Source organism: Aotus nancymaae, unplaced genomic scaffold, assembly GCF_030222135.1.
Source record: "Aotus nancymaae isolate 86718 unplaced genomic scaffold, 86718_ANA_hifiasm-v0.15.2.pri h1tg000007l, whole genome shotgun sequence".
NCBI lineage: Eukaryota > Metazoa > Chordata > Mammalia > Primates > Aotidae > Aotus > Aotus nancymaae.
This window is the reverse complement of record NW_026988418.1, coordinates 44,312,493-44,329,119: the sequence shown is the minus strand read 5'-3', so window position 1 is coordinate 44,329,119 and position 16,627 is coordinate 44,312,493. Positions and strand designations below refer to the sequence as shown.

The 16,627-nt window shown below is 37.0% G+C and overlaps 1 protein-coding gene and 1 long non-coding RNA gene across 17 annotated transcripts in view; one reads left to right on the top strand and one right to left on the bottom strand.

The window, feature by feature from the left end:
- Positions 1 to 16,627, bottom strand: part of ADGRL2 (adhesion G protein-coupled receptor L2) — a 678,543-nt gene that overhangs the window by 461,852 nt on the left and 200,064 nt on the right. The gene's annotated exons all lie outside the window — the stretch shown is intronic.
- LOC105710349 (uncharacterized) lies at positions 11,759 to 13,069 on the top strand. The gene is made up of 3 exons (XR_001105755.2): positions 11,759 to 12,111; positions 12,239 to 12,315; positions 12,897 to 13,069. It is a non-coding gene; the product is annotated as an uncharacterized LOC105710349 (long non-coding RNA).

Below are 16,627 nucleotides of genomic sequence, written 5' to 3'. Positions count from 1 at the left end.
CTCTCATGTTTCACATTAAAAGTCACCAAATGCTCTGGATTCTTACTTTCCAATTTCTCCCAAATCAGTTCCTCCCTTCTTTCCGCTGTCCTTCACCTCTGCACTATAGCAACAGCTGCTTGCTGCATGCAACTCCCCTCGTGGGGTCACTGCTCAGACTCCCCTCCTTGGATTCTGTCCTCCCACCACTGCCAGGTTCGCTCTCTCCAAAGGCATTTTTCATCATATCTTTCCTCCACTGCTCATTTACTTACCTAATAAAGTCCACACTCCTCAGCTTAGTTTTTAAGGCTCTCCATAAATCTCTTTTCACCTTTCCTAGCACCATTTAGGTTTTACTTTTGGCTCCATGGGCTCTTAGCAATCGTCTGGAAATCTTATTCATCACACTCTTGAAACACTCTTCTTACTTCTCTGGAGTTCAGCTTCTGCCATTTTCCTCACTTATAATACCCTTTCCTAGTCTCCCCATTAATACAAAATCTGCCCATCCTTCGAGATAGAGTTAAAATTCTGTTTTATCCAGAAGGTTTTTCCTCCGCATCAGCCAACAATGAACCACTTATTTACTTTAATTCTGCAATGGATGTTCATTGAGTGTTTACTATATGCTAGAAAATATTCCAGGTGTTCAGATTACCAATACGAATAAGGGTCAGTTTCTATTCTAGAGAATCTCAGTTACCTTCTATCTAATTCTTATAGCATTCGTGGGATCGCTCATTTTGGCACCAGTTGTATCTTGCTTCTTTTCTCTAACTATCTTAGTTCATCCAGGCTGCTCTAACAAATACCTAAGACTGGTTAATTTATAAATAATAAATATGTATTTCTCACAGTTCTGGAGGTTGGGAGGTTGAAGATCAAGATGCTGTTGGCGAATTTGATGTCTGGTAAAGGTTCACTCTCTACTTGCAAGAAGTTGTCTTCTTAGTTCTTGCAAATATAGTTCTTGCAAATGTCCTCAAATGGTGGAAAGGGCAAGGCAGCTCCCTTCAACCACTTTTATAAGGGCACTAATCCCATTCATGAGGGCTGGCTTAGTAGGTGACCTAAACCCCTCCTAGAGACTCCACCTCTTAATATTATCTCACTGGGGAGTAAGTTTCAACATATGAATTTTGAGGGGTTAAACTCAGACCACAACCGTGACTGACAACACTTTGAGATGAGGAAACCAGTTGAGGACGGCTGCGTGACTAACTCAAGTGAGGAAATGATCCGTATTGTTTTTGCGGTTCTTAAAAAGCAGAACCATGTCAGTATTTACTGGTGATGCTAACAGTACCTAACAGATTAAACACTGAATTTGACTTGAGAGAATGAAAACATTCTGATTTCCATGTATAGATTTTATATTTTGCTTTTGCAACATTTGCAACCAGATACAACTTAAAGATCATTTTGATTTTAATACCACCAAAACATATCCATGAATCTGATAGCCAGAGAAATGCTGTAGCTAGAGGTGTCTCCAAATGGTCAATACAACTCTCTCAAATAAAGTAAATAAGTGCATCACAGCAGTATAAGGAGGTGTGCTTGTGTTAGCTCTGCCCTTGGGGAAACTTAAGCTAGAATTTTAATAACAGACACAAATGTCTGATTTAATTTACAGTTTCCAAATATGGAGAATATGTATATTAAAAATAGACTTTCCTTTGGGCATTACTGACACAGGTAATGGCAAGGTAGGCATATTTACATAAGTAGAAACTGTTTTTAAAGCAGAAAAAATACAAACATTCCTGAAAAAACAAAATCTTCCTCCTGGAGAAAAATCTCAATAGAAGAGAACTCTAATCGGGGCTGATAAAAGTTTAACACAGAATGATGTTAAACATTACATATATTTTCTCTACATTCAAAATAATTTTTCTTTGAAGATATATAATGTCATTCTGTTTTTTCTTTCTTTATATTTTTAAAAGGTTATTTTTATCTCAAAATATATAAATCTTTTTCATTAGTAGTTTGCTACCTATCAAGTATATTGAGATGAATTTGATAACAAGCATTTCAAGTGAAGGGAGGGGAATAATGTAAGGAGATTATCTACAGTAAACTGCAAAATAGCTGATCAGGGTTTTTATATCATAACTTTTATTATTCCTGGACCATTTTCACTAGACATTAATTCCCATAGGTTCAAAAGTTACTCTGTATGCCTATATGTTGTAAACTTGCTTTCAATTATTAATAAAACAGGCAAATATTAGATGAAATGCACTAGATGATACAATGAGACAAAATAAGCTTGCAAATCTGCTTAATTTTACTTTTTTAGCTTTTATGTAATTGTCTAAAAAGGAAACAGAGAAAATTCTTTGTCCAATTAAACTGGGAAGACACAGAGAGTGGCAGCTCCACGTTTTCGCTCTTCTCAGTGGGTGTCATGGGTTGTACACCAAGATGAGGATACATTTTTAGTTATTAGCATTCAACTCACATTATGCTTAGCTTCCCTTATCATGCATCTCATCAACTTCACTGTCAAATAAATATCAACCCATGTTTTAGAAAAGTAATGTCAAGTAATTTGAAAGTTGCAAAGAAAATCATGGCAAAAGTTAGAACATTTAGGCCAGTGGTGTACTGGTCTTACTACTGGCTCCACCCTTCCCCCACCAGTATATAAAGCCCTGATGTATAGCGTTTGCTGATTTCCTTGGGGTAAATACTCTCATCGGAATAGATTTCAAGCTAACAACATGATGTCACAAAAAATGGAGTTAAAGACATTTTGTACATTATGTCAGAAAGTACACTTTAGAGACGAAGTGTGGTGGCTCATGTCTGTAATCCCAGCTCTTTGGGAGACCGAGGCAGGCAGATCACTTGAGGTCAGGAGTTCAAGACCAGCCTGGTCAATGTGGTGAAACCCCGTCTCTGCTAGAAATACACAAATTAGCAGGACTTGATGGGGCACACCTGTAATCCCCACTGTTTGGGAGGCTGAGGCATGAGAATTGCTTGAACACAGGAGGTGGAGGTTGCAGTAAGCTGAGATTGCACCACTGCACTCCAGCCTGGGGGACAGAGGAAGACTGTCTCAAAAAAAAAAAAAAAAAAAAAAAAGTACATTTTAAAATGTCCATGTTGACATTTTTACTAATATTAAGCCCCTTCCGGGTACTTTGTTTATCCAACCTCTCTAATTTGTATTTAGATTTCAAGCCTACTTGTTTGAAGGGAGGCTAGCCATTCTCCCTTCGATTAGAAAATACGTGCCTGAAACGGCCACCCTTATGAGGTATGACTGTGAGTTGCAAGCTAAGGTATTTAAAATTTGTTACATTTTAGTTTATTTTTTGAATAGTGATAACCTGAAAAGGTTCTAATTCAAAAGATATAAAAAGTATGAGAAGGCTCTCTTTTTACCTCTGTCCTCTAACCACCCAATGTTCTTCCTGGAGACAAACAATGTTAGTTTCTTGGGTATCTACGTATCCAAGATACCCAAGAAACTAACAAAGTTGTTTACCTCCAGGGAAGAACATTGGTATTCTATACAAATGTATATATTTCATCAGCCCCATTTTTGTTTAAGGGGCAAGTTCTCACTGTTGCCCAGGCTGGAATGCAGTGGCACAATCATAACTGCCTGTAGCTTCTAACTCCTGGGCTCAAGAGATCCTCCCGCCTCAGCCCCTGACCCTCCCCAGTAGCTAGGATTACAGGCCTGAGTCAAGATGCCCTCCCCAGCCCCTAGTTTTAAAAACGTAAATGTAACATACTATACATACTGTTTTGCATCTTGTTTTTTTGGCTGTTAATATAAATTGAAAAATGTTTAATATTTATACATGAAGACATTTTGATTCTTTCATATTTGCATAAATACTACACTGTATGGTTGTTCCATGACATGTTTAAACTGTCTTCTATTGATGTCTTCTCTATTTAGGTTCTTCCCTATCTTTTGCTTTTACACACATACACTATAATGCATCCTATATATATGTAGTTTTTCACATGTATGTGTATAATCCTAAGTACATTCCCAAATTAATTCCCAGAGCACAATTTCAGTTTCAGAGGATTTGTATATTTGTATGATCTTTATTTTTTTATTTTTGAGATGAGGTCTCGCACTGTTACTCGGGCTGGAGTGCGATGGCGCAATCGTGGCTCACTGCAACCTCCACCTCCTGGGTTTGAGCGATTCTCCTGACTCAGCCTCCCGAGTAGTTGGGATTATGGGGGCCTGCCACCACACTCAACTACTTTTTTTTTTTTTGGTATTTTTAGTAGAGATGGGTTTCACTGTGTTGGCCAGTCTGGTCTCAAACTCTTGACCTCATGATCCGCCTGCCTCAGCCTCTCAAAGTGCTGGGATTACAGGCGTCAGCCACCACGCCCAGCCCGATTTTTAAAATTAAAAATTTTTTTTTCTGCTATTGCCAAATTGATTTTCATGGAAGCGGAAGAGATTTAGTTTCTCCATAACTTCACCAACATAGTGTCTTATCCAACTTTTGGATCTTTGCCAATCTGATACATTAAAAAAAGTCTGGGTGATTTTGATTTTATTTTTCAGATTAAGAGTGAGATCAACCATCTTTTGTTTTATTTAAATGTGTTTTCTTTTCTATAATATAACTGTACATTTCCTTTACCCATGTTTTATTGGGTTATTTTTTAAAATATTGATTTGTGGTATAGATGGGTTATAGATTCAAATTATTCTATCTTTCTCTCCTTTTCTCTCTCTCTCTCTGTGTATATGCATGCCAATATTACAGTGCTTTAATTATTGAAGCTTTATAAGATGTTTAATAACTGGGAGGTCTAGTTCCCTCTCGGTGCCTTTCTTTTTAAGACTTCCTGGCTCTATTTGGTTGTTTATTGTTTCATATAAACAGTTTGGCATCGGCTTATCTTATTCTAAAAATACTTTGGTTAATATTTTGTTTTTGTCCCCTTTCCTCTTAAAAAATCAGCAAACAATTACACATTAAAGACAGAAAAAGTATAGCTTAAACCACACACAGAACATAATTTCTTAAGCTATGCATCGCCTATACTACAGGACAATCCTGAGATTCTACACCTCCTCGATATGTGCTGCTGTCCCTCCTGATGCCACATGAGACACCTATGCATGTGCACTCACCATACGGAGAAGGACAGAACTGACATGTTATATTTATAATGTTCCTCCAGTAATGTTTCTTCCTACCTCCTTTGATATATTACTTGATCATTATCAACCAGCAATTCTTTTTCCCTTTTCTCAAGTTTCTTGATTCTACCATTCCATCAGTTCCTAGCACTGATTTTATTAAGTCAGTACATATGTAAAAATACATTTATTATACAAGTATGTATCTCATTTGGATGCCAATGACAGTATCTTCTCAATACTGCCCACAGCAGACAGAAGTTAATACACATAGGGGAAGGACTACTAAATCATACTGTGTATTTTGTATACTCAGCCAAAAGAAAAGAAGAATTTAATTCATCCACATCATCTTTTCCCGTGTCTCAGTAGCCTGACACCTTCCTCAATCACCTAACTAATGTGTGGAAAGAATGAAAACTCTTTGAGAAATCAGTGACCCAGAAAGTTAAAAACCAAAAATTATGAAGCATCAAATGACATGCTATTTATCATTTTTCTTCTACATAAAATCCACCACTTACAGACTCTGCTTAGTGGCTATATATAAAAAGATTCTGTGGCTGAGTAGTTTAGATGATTTTAATATGATATATAGGTAAGCGTAAGATATTTTTATTACAAAATGATTACTTTCTTATTAAAGAAGCCGTAAGAATAGAGAAAAGTAGGAACAAATCTGTGATTCATTCATATTCCTAAATTCAAGTACAACCACTCCTTTGACTCTTTTGAAATCGTAATTTTTCCTGGATATATTAGATATATAACTTTATCTTGTATAACATATTAAAAGCATTTTTCTTTTTATAATATATTTTAATTGTGAATAGATTTAAAGGATGGAAAATAATATAACATTTTCCACATCACTATATAGTATAATTAGCCACAAGAGACAGTGGAATATAGCAGTAAGTGCATAGCTTTAAAGTCAGACAGATATGGATTCATCAACTGCATGAGTTTCTCTCTGTATGTTCTTCACTTTTTTCCCCACTGATTGAATCACTGATTTTTAGCTGAGTACATGACCTTCCAGAATAAAGATGATGTTTTCTTGCTTTTCTTGCAGCTAGCAGTTCTATCCAATGTGATGTGAATAAAATGGTGTGTGAAACTTTCTGGCTTACTTTAAAAGTGAGAGCATATGTTCTTGTTTGCCCCTTCCTCCTTTCTGTTGACTGGAATGCATACACAAAGGCTGGAGCTCAAGTAGCCATATTGGTCCCAGTGGTGGGCAAAGTCCTGAGACTGGGGAATAAAAAGCTGGAAAAGCTTGGGTCTCTCAGGACTTCATGGAATGCCATATTTGTGCCAGACTGCCTATCATGGACTTGTTATGAGAGAGATTGTATTAGTCAGTTTTCATCTTGCTAAACAACTGCCCAAGACTGGTAATTTATGAAGGAAAGAGGTTTAATTGATTCAGAGTTCTGCATGGCTGGGAAGGCCTCAGGGAACTTTACAATCATTGCAGAAGGGGAAGCAGGCAAGAAAGAGCATGAGTGTGAAGGAGGAACTGTCAAGCACTTATAAAACCATCAGATCTCATGAGAACTCACTTGCTATCACAAGAACAGCATGGAGGAAACTGCCCCCATGATCCAATCATCTCCCTCCAGGTCGTTCCCTTTACATGTGGGGATCATGGGGATTATAATTCAAGGTGAGATTTGAGTGGGGACACAGCCAAATCATATCAGAGACTTTAAAAGGTGTTTAAGTTCCAGTTAGCGTGTGTGTGTGTGTGTGTGTGTGTGTGTGTGTGTGTGTGTGTGGTGGAGGGCGGGGATGGTGTTTCTATGTCACTCACAGCTTCATCAAACCCTAACCAAGGTGATTGCTTTTAGTACTAAACAATAGACAAATAGTGATTTATCCCAAAAGGATATGTATTGTTTCTGTTTAAAAAAAAAAAAAAAAAAAACCCAACCAAACAAAGAAAACCCCAAAAGGCAGCAGGCGATACCAGGGAGGCTTGTTGGCTAACCACAGCCACTGGGGGCCTAGGTTACTTTTCTTGTTTACTTTGTCATTCTTATCATTTGCTTCTAATCCCTTCACGATCCCAAAATGACTGCTTCAGCCTCCAGTATCATCTACTCTTGTAAAAATGTTCAAAGGCAAGAAAAAATGGAGCAGGAAAAGAAAGGAAAAAAGGCTTGAGGAAGCGATTTTCAAGAAGCCCTAAGAAAATTTATTCTTAAATCTTATTGACAAGAATTATACCACATGCCCATCCCTAGACTTACTACTTGCAAGGAGATTGGAAGCGCTTTTATCAGCTTGGACTATTCTTGATTTATCTTCTGGGGCTGGGTAGCTTTCTTCTCAAAATCAGGGCTCCTTAGCAATAAAGAAGCAAGAAAGATGAGTCATTAGCTCTATCTGTCACCCTAAGCATACAACCTTGGCTTTGGGGCATTCTCTGTGTAATGGGGTGACAGTAATGCCTAACTCTTAGGAAATCAAAAGAGATGCCTTTTGAAAGGAGCTAGTAAAATGCATTGCACACGCTAGATGCTCGGTACACAGTAGTTATTATCACTTTCGTTACTTCATTAAGTTGATGTGTGATAGTTTCCTTAACTGATCCTATGCTAAGAATATTTAGATTATTTGTTGCTTCCTTGGATATTATATATAAAACTCGAAATTAGTATTTTTTTATATACAACTTTTTTTTTTCTTTCACTGCTAAAGATTCTTTCCTTGAGTTTATTCATAGAAGTATAATTACTGGGTCATTCAATACTAATGGAATACATTGTGATCCTTCTGCAATAGTACAGAAATTACATATGAGTCAGAAAGTCAAACACTTCTTACACCTACCCAGGCAAGTATACTGTACAATACCGAAAGGCAGATTCAGCTTTTGGGAATCAGGAATACACACAAACAGAATCAACTGTGAGACATGTTCATTTTGCCATGATTCCAAAACTTTTGCTTCCAAATATATCAATGTGGCGTAACAGAAAGTTCATTGAACTTGTCTTCAAATATCTGGGTTTGGGTCTCTGCCTTGTTACTGTCCATGTGACCTTGGGCATGAGCATAATCTCTGTGACTGCATTCACCCATCTGTAAAATGGGCATAATAACAATGACCTACCTCTGCGAAATGAGTAAACACATAGGGAAATGCTTTGGAAAGTGTAAAAAACTATAGATGTATAAGATGTGATTGTTAGTATCTATGGAAATGATCTGAGATAGAAAAAAAGAATGCTTTAAACTTAATAAAGTAAATACTTCTGTGTTCCAGACATAGTTCTCAGCTCTTGTTATATACCTCATTTCTTCACAACAAATGAAAAGAGATAAATACCCTTTTTCTTTGAGACAGGGTCTCACTCTACTGCTTAGGCTAGAATGCCGTCGCGCCATCTCAGCTCACTGCAACCTCCACCACCACGCCAAGCCTAAATACCATTAATATGGCCACTTTCCAGATGAAGAAACTGAGACACAGAGAAATTAATTACCTCTCCCATAGTCACTGTGGATTTGAAGCCACAGTTCGTCTCTAGAAATTATGAGCTGAACAATAAAGCTACACTGTCTGTCTTGTCAAATGTTGAGGATGAACAACTCTTTCTGCTATCTTAACTTCACGTCAGAAGACCCTCACTTGAGAAGCAGCCTGCATAGCCAGCATTTCCTGTTTCTCTAAATAGTGGCTCCTGAGTATAACCACATTGGCTTCACACAGTGTGGAGCTTGAAGTGAGGTCTAACAGAGTATCAGGCACAGGTTGGGCTAGTTTTCTCTTACGCGGTTTGGAGTGTTAGATGTGTATTAATATAGAGTTTTGCATGTGATCAGACAGGATGTGGACTAAAGAGAGAAGAGCAATCAGATCTACTGCCAGGATGCAATGTGGAAGGTGGCGTTTGTTTCTGAGGTGTTCAGCAAATCTTTGCTAACAGCCTCTACTGCCTCTCTGCAGCTTCACATTGCCCTTCCTGTTCTTTATTTCCTTTCATGCATTCCTACTCCTGCCTGCCTGGCTAGCGCCTGTCACGCAGAAATTAACTCTCCATCCTTCCTCACTAAAAACCTAATCTCAATTACTTTTCTCTTTAAAGGAATTTAATCAATGCATTTATTGATTACCTAAGGTGTTAAGTATGGAAATGAAGCAATGTGCTAACTTTCTTCCCAGAGATAGATGCATTTTAACATCTAGTGGGTGGTAGCTTAATTCACTGATGCTAAAACTTTAGGCATTCACAGAAACTGGTAGATGTGAATTATTGGGTGGGATTTGCAACGCCCCTCAAACTATGCCAGCTGAGCCTACTCTGTCTTGAACAGGAAGCAAACAAGAGAAAGAGGTATGGTCAGAGAAGGGAAAAGGCATCTTTGGCAGATGGAATATTAGTCTGGTTTTCTCTAGAAAAGCAAGCGCCAGCTCTTCATCCGTTCCTTGTAGTGAGGGGTGGCAGTCACCAATGAGACATTCACAGTCTGCCTGGGGATTTCTCACCTGGGTGCTTTCTCTCCCTCCCAGCACTTCCTCTTTTTCCTTTCCTGAAATGGGGACATGGGGCTAACACAGTGGACTAAAGCAGCGGCAGCAGCCATATGTTGATAGCTGAGAGGAAAGGATGCATTAATCCGAAACACCTTGGTTTTGACATTCTTAAACCAAAAACCACTAACAAGGTCTATGTCTGGGGGTGGAATTATGTAGGTGAAGAGAATAAGAAGCAATAATTTAAGCCACTCTTTTGTTGTTGTTACTTGTAGTAGAACATGATTCTTAATCAATATGACCTCTGGCTGAAATGGCTAAAGGCATTTAAAGTAGCCTTCAGTGAGTACCTTGCATCTTCTCTCTCTAAAAATAGCTAAAGTATTTACTATTCATTAACCACCCACCATATGCAAGATACTGTGTCTGCACCCCTGAGATGGCATGTAGAGTATATAAGCACCTGACAGAGGGGACATGAAACTTTGGTAGCTCGAGCCATTTGCTTAAAGTCATAACGTTAGTAAATGGAGAGGTTGGGTGTGAACTCAGGCCTTCTCCCACAGGGTCTATACACTTTCCCACGTAGCTTTTCTGTCTCTCTCCTAACTAGGGATAGAGTGATTACATTCCCTAGTTACTCAGATTATTCCCATTTACTTCATAGGGACTTCACACAGGATTACATTCCCAAATAGAAGTAGGCCCGTGTTAGACTTACAAGAATTTTCATGATTATGGAAAACATTTCTTACAATTAAATATTATTTTATCAGACGATCAGAGTTCACTATAAAACTAGCCTTATTCATGGAGAACATGCGGGGCTCCCACTGTAGACTCTAAAAGTCAGCTAATACTTTGCAGGAGTGATAGGAGGTGTTGCGTAAGATGCAGGAAGAAAATGCCAGAATCTAAATAACAAAGAGTCTTGGAACAAGACATGCATTTTAGCCCTTTTGTTCTCTTTAGCAAAATTGTCTTTCTTGGCCACCCACTGTATTCTACCTTCTCAGCCTTCTGGCCCTCTTGCAATTATCCTGACAAGGATCAAGTGAAGGCCAAAGGAACAGAGACATACATCTATTGTCCCTCTGGAAGAATAAAAAAAGGAAAGTTCATGCTATTTTTGTAAACATATTTCAAAAGCCTTAAAATATTGACTAGTTATTTCACGTATGGGCATTTATTCTAAGGAGAAAATTATTCACACTGGCAAAGATTTGAAGGAAAGATCTTATTTTCAACTATTGTTTATGTAACCAGTGTGTTGGGACAGGCTGTAAATTGAAATTTTGAATTATTAAATTTGAATAATTATATTTGAATATTTTGATGATTAGTTCATTCTGACAATGGAATACCATCCAGTCATTTGAATAATTATATTTGAATATTTGATTAAATATTTTATTCCAGCAATGAACTATATATCGCCATCCAAAATATAGCATATCAAAAAAGAAGAAAGGAAGACTTAAAAAAATATAGCATAATCTTCTATTGCTCTATATTGCCAGTGAATAAGACAGTATGTGCTGTATAATCTCTTATTTATAAAAAATACAGTGCATGAATGTTTATGTATAAAATACAATGAAGGGACATATAATAAATGTAAATAGCAGTTATCTTTAGGAAGTGAGGCTTCAGAAATGTTTTCTTCTTTTAGTTACAAACATTTTCTTACTTTCTACAATGAACATACATCATTTTGGTTCTAAGAGAAGAAACACTGAAAACAAGAATAATGAAAACTATAAAAGAGCCCACATATACAAGTCACATAGCAAAGTGAATGACCCACTCCTATGCTGTCTGTAGACACTGTCATAAACAAATGTCAGAAGACTATTATTTATTTTGTGCTAACAGCAATTTTGTTTTTTCCTGAGGTTCCTGGCTCTTTAGGAACATGATTCTCCTCTCTGAGTTGATTCTGATGGGAAGGCCCCATTTTCATGTTCTAAGCAAAGGCGGAACCACATTATTAGCCTTGAACAAAGGGACATAATCATTTTAGAAACCTCTAAAATAGCATTAATAGCAACAAATGCAGATTCTTTTATACAGCCATCCCAAAGACACGGATGCTTCAGTGTAAAGGGTTTATTTTTCCTCTTGCCTTTCCTCCTCCCAGTGTTGTCTGTCTTCATGGTGATGTGGAGGGACCACTGGCCAGAAGATACATCACTCCCTGCACACTGGCAGGAAATAAGGAGTTGCCAAGTACCAACCAGAGAGCGAATGGAAATTGTTGAAGGATGGAAGAAGAAAATTAGATATAGGCTGTCAGTGCACATATTTTTTGCACTAAATTATGAACAATATACTGTTAATATTTAAATCATGAAGGAATACCAGAATAAAAAATATGTGTCCTTGCTTTTCTATCATTTCACTTTCTCTTCACCATGTCAGTATCAAAAGTATACTGTGTCTTTGTGCTCCATGTCATCAGGCATATGCACATCTGCAAGTATACACCGCTGTAGAGATGGTAAGACAAAAGCTTTATTAAATTTAATGCCTGATGCAGAATTTTAAGTTTGTTGTCTTCAACTCAAATTTAATATTTTGGGGTTTTGGTACTTATAAGCTTGACAAATCAACTTTATGTTCTTGAGTTAAAGGCAAATAAGAAGCATTCAGAAAACTTCATGAACATCAAATGTCAATTGCAACACAAGATTTTGATACAACTGTAAGTGAATATGAAACATATGGATTGAATTTTCCTTGCAATATTCTAGTGTTTGGAAGGAAAATCTGTGCAAAAATGTGTTGTGGGTTTTCTGAAACCCCCAAAGTTGAAAAAACATTTTGATTTATTTAGATTTAGAAATGGGATAACCATTTTGCACCCCCAGAAACTTAATTAAGTACCAAATTCAGTTCAGCACTGCAAGGCACAAGGCCTGAATGAGTGTATCCTCCTTTTCAGTTGTATTGAACTGTTTTAATTCACTGGAACTATGGAATCTAATCAGTGGAAGAGCCTGGAGGTTTCTTTCTGGGGCTCTAACTACCCCACATCATTTCCGAATGCCTTCCTCCAAGTCACCTCCAATAAACATATACTCTAAACAAACATAATATGCAACCCAAAACAACCATACCACCTAGGTAAAAACTGAGATTGTCATACAAACTAAGCCTCCAGACAAATCTCCCCATCCTACAGAATTCTGTGTCTCCACTGAGTTAAGTGCATAGCAACCCCAAAGGACCTCTCTGCTTTTACTTTGTTATTTTTGGATCTTATCTCACGCTACTGTCCTTCAGCTTGATTTGACTGGATTACTTCCCAACCATCAGTAATGCTCCATTGTGGGAGACTGTGTCTCCACAGTTCCACAGTTCACACCTGCCTTTTACTCCACTGGGTTGTGAAGATTCACAGAAGATGACAGAAATGGGGAGAAATGAGCTAAAATAAACCTTAGAGGATGACCCCATTGCTATGTCTCTCTGATCTTGGTTGTTGTTTATAGAGCTGTCCTTCAAAGACATTGACATGCAGCTGCATTTCACAAACATTTCTTCTTCCAGGTTATGAGTCTTTTCCAAATTAGAGTATCAGTCAAGGGAATTGGTTAGAACCAATTGGTTTAGAACTTCCTCTTCTTGCCTTTCTAAAAACCTAAAATCTTTGCACATAAACACGAAAACAAAAAAAGTATAAGATTTTGATTCAGGCAGCCTGGGGATTGTGTCTTGGTTCTGTTTCATTACTGGTTGTATAACCCAGAGTAAGTATCCTAACTTCTGAAACTCATTTTCCTCTTATATAGAGATACTAGTCCTCTTCCCTCACTGAGCCATTTCAATAATAAAATATACTGTTTACTTGACAGGGAGTTTTGTAAGTACTAGAAGCTCAGTAAATATTACTTTCTCTTCTCCTTTCTTCTAATCTCCTAGTATCTACATTTCCTATATTTTGGTTCAAATCATAAAATTGTTAAATAAATCATCAAGAACAAAGTAAGAATCGATCAAATTGTTGAAAACAGGCCGGGCATGGTGGCTCATGCCTGTAATCCCAGCACTTTGGGAGGCTGAGGTGGGCAGATTGCCTGAGGTCAGGAGTTCAAAACCAGCCTGATCAATATGGTGAAACCTGGTCTCTACTAAAAATACAAAAATTAGCCAGGCGTGGTGGTGGGCGCCTGTTGTCCCAGCTACTCGGGAGGCTGAGACAGGAGAATTGCTTGAACCCAGGAGGCAGAGGGTGCAGTGAGCTGAGGTCATACCATTGCACTCCAGCCTGGGTGACAGAGTGAGACTCCATCTCAAAAAAAAAAAAAAAAAGGTCAAAAACAACACGCATTGTCTGTTCAAAGTTCTCCTAATTTTTGATGCCTAAGAACACAGAGTGATTACCAAGCATCTATCACAAAATCACAACCAATTGTGTAGCTTTGTCCTCAAAAAATTGGGAAACAATTGAGGGATAATTAGAAAATGAAAAATCTCTCTGTCTTTCTGAAACCAGTAAGCATTAAAAATAGAAATAAACAGATAAGTTTAATTAAAAATTTTAAAGAAGATGGATATTTTAATTTTTCACACGCTTGATATAAAAAACATAAATACAAATACATTACAAAATTTAAAGATTCATGCGTTTTTCTCTAACAAGTACCAAATGCTGGCTTGAAAGATATTTGCTATTAGCAGTCTTTGGAGACTAGGTAAAAAAAAATTAGCCAAGAGAAAGCAATGATTCTGATTAAGTAAATTCCATTGAACTCTTTCTAGTAAGCATTATTCAGGTCATGAATGCTAATTTGTCCTGCAGGGGGGCTGTGGGTAATTACCCAGAAAAACTATCAGCTTTATTGAGTTGCTACAAAACAGTATTACTGAATGGCACACTGTAAAGGAAGACAACCTTGGTATGTACTCACAGAAAAGGGTATTTTTTTCCCTACTGGGGAGATTTTATAGCCTAGATAGAAATGATAATAAATGGCATTTTGCTTAGAAAAATAAAGTCACATCGGTGTCACTTCCTGTTTAACAGTCAAATAAAATTCCTGACATGCAAAGACATGTATCTGAGAAGTGCCACCAAGATACCAGAACAATTTTAGCTTCCTGCATATTTAACATTGTGTAGAATCAGAACCATCTTAAAAATGAAGCAAATATGGCACATTGGCCGCATTCCAGCAACTACACAGAACTGCTGACGTTACTAAAATCTAGATAATTTAGTCCCATATGGGAATCCATACCACAATTATATTGTCCCTGCTCCGACACAGCCCTGATTTTGCACTTCTTTAAGCCCGGCTTTTTATAATTTTAATTCTCTTCACCAATAAAGCAATTTGCATTCACATAGTCTCCCTGGCTAAGAAAGAAAGAGAAATCTGTTACATGACCTTGGTCTCTTTAGAGTTGATTACAAAGAAACAAACTCTTCAAGTAACCCATTCTCTCATCTTTTTTTAATTGATGTAAACATCTCACTATAAACTGTAGAAGACCGTATGTAGCAGGTTATAGGCTCATATATTAAAATGTAGATGTGTTTAAAATCTCCTCATTTGCTCATTTAGCACGATGAGGTAAAACCCATACTAAGTTTGCATAGACATACATAATGGACAAACAGATAAAAAGATAGCATTACCCTTTGGAATAATAGAATAAATTATTCCATCATTGGAATAAGCTATTATAAAATGCTGAGATTTTAAAAGGTGTTTTTACAACTTCTCACCCTTTACTAAGATAATTCGAAAAACGTGCTTGGTTGATTCACTATGGCCTATCTTGACACTTCATAAGTGTTTAGAGAAAAAAAATAATTTTCAGAACATTGTTTTCTCTACAGTTTGGTCCAAATCGTGTCAAAGTCCAATATTCACATGAAACATGATTTGCTTTTGACTCACCTTGCTTGCCTTAAAAGACAAAACAGCGAATAAGAAACATGTCGAAAGTATATCAAATAATTAAACTCTGATGAAAAAAGTGTGATTACTAATTTAAAATAAGATACCTTGGCCACTTACTTCCCCCTTCACAAAGAAAATAAAGGTGAGATACTCATAATTATTAATAGTAATAGTTTGAGAGAACTGAAATATTGAAGAAGTAATTATTAATTTCACTAATCATTGGTATGCATTGAGAAGTATTTGGTCTTTGGTATTTTATTGTGTGTGTCTATATGTGTGTGTGTGTGTGTGTGCTTTTTAAATTTTGAGACAAGGTCTTGCTATGTTACCTGGACTGGCCTTGAGCTCCTGGGCTCAAGGGATTCCATTGCCTCAGCCTCTCAAGTAGCTGGGGACTACAGGTGTTGCCACTGTACCCTGCTTGTTAGTTGTGGCTTTAATTCAAAGAAAGACAACCTCCTCCAAGGTACCAGTGACATTCTGTCTATGATTTCTTATTTTAGAAAGATTATGTTCTATGTTCAAAACAATCAAGTAATAGTATCTGGTTGTACCTAAATAAGATGTTTCATATTGTTATAGATATAAAGTAAATTTTACTTTGAAAGGTAGTAATAGATTGTATTTAATATTTTCTCCAAGGCTAAGAAATATCTTCATAGTATAGTCTTTGTTTTCCATTCCCATTCAGTGCTAAGATAGAGTTAAACTTGGCAACTTTGTATTCAGAGTTAATATGATTAAGTTTTCAGGGCATGCTCTTCATTTACTTTCTTGTGAAAACCTGTGCGAACTTGTATATACTCACATATCAAACCAAGAAACCTATTTTTTTACCTTGTCAAATAGTTTCTTAGAAGGAGCCTGAAAAAGGTACCGAATATGAAAAAAGACAACCCAATAATGGAGAGTTCAAACTGTTCATGTGTACTAATAATGAAATACACCAAAGTATTTTTCATTCTTTCTACACCTTGACAGTGACAAAAAGGACCCTACATAACTTCCCACCCCCTAGGGGATTAAAAGCAGCTCCCAGTTTTCACTGTAACTATAATCTATGTCTAATAATAGTCTTTCAGTAGATTTTTTTTTAAAATC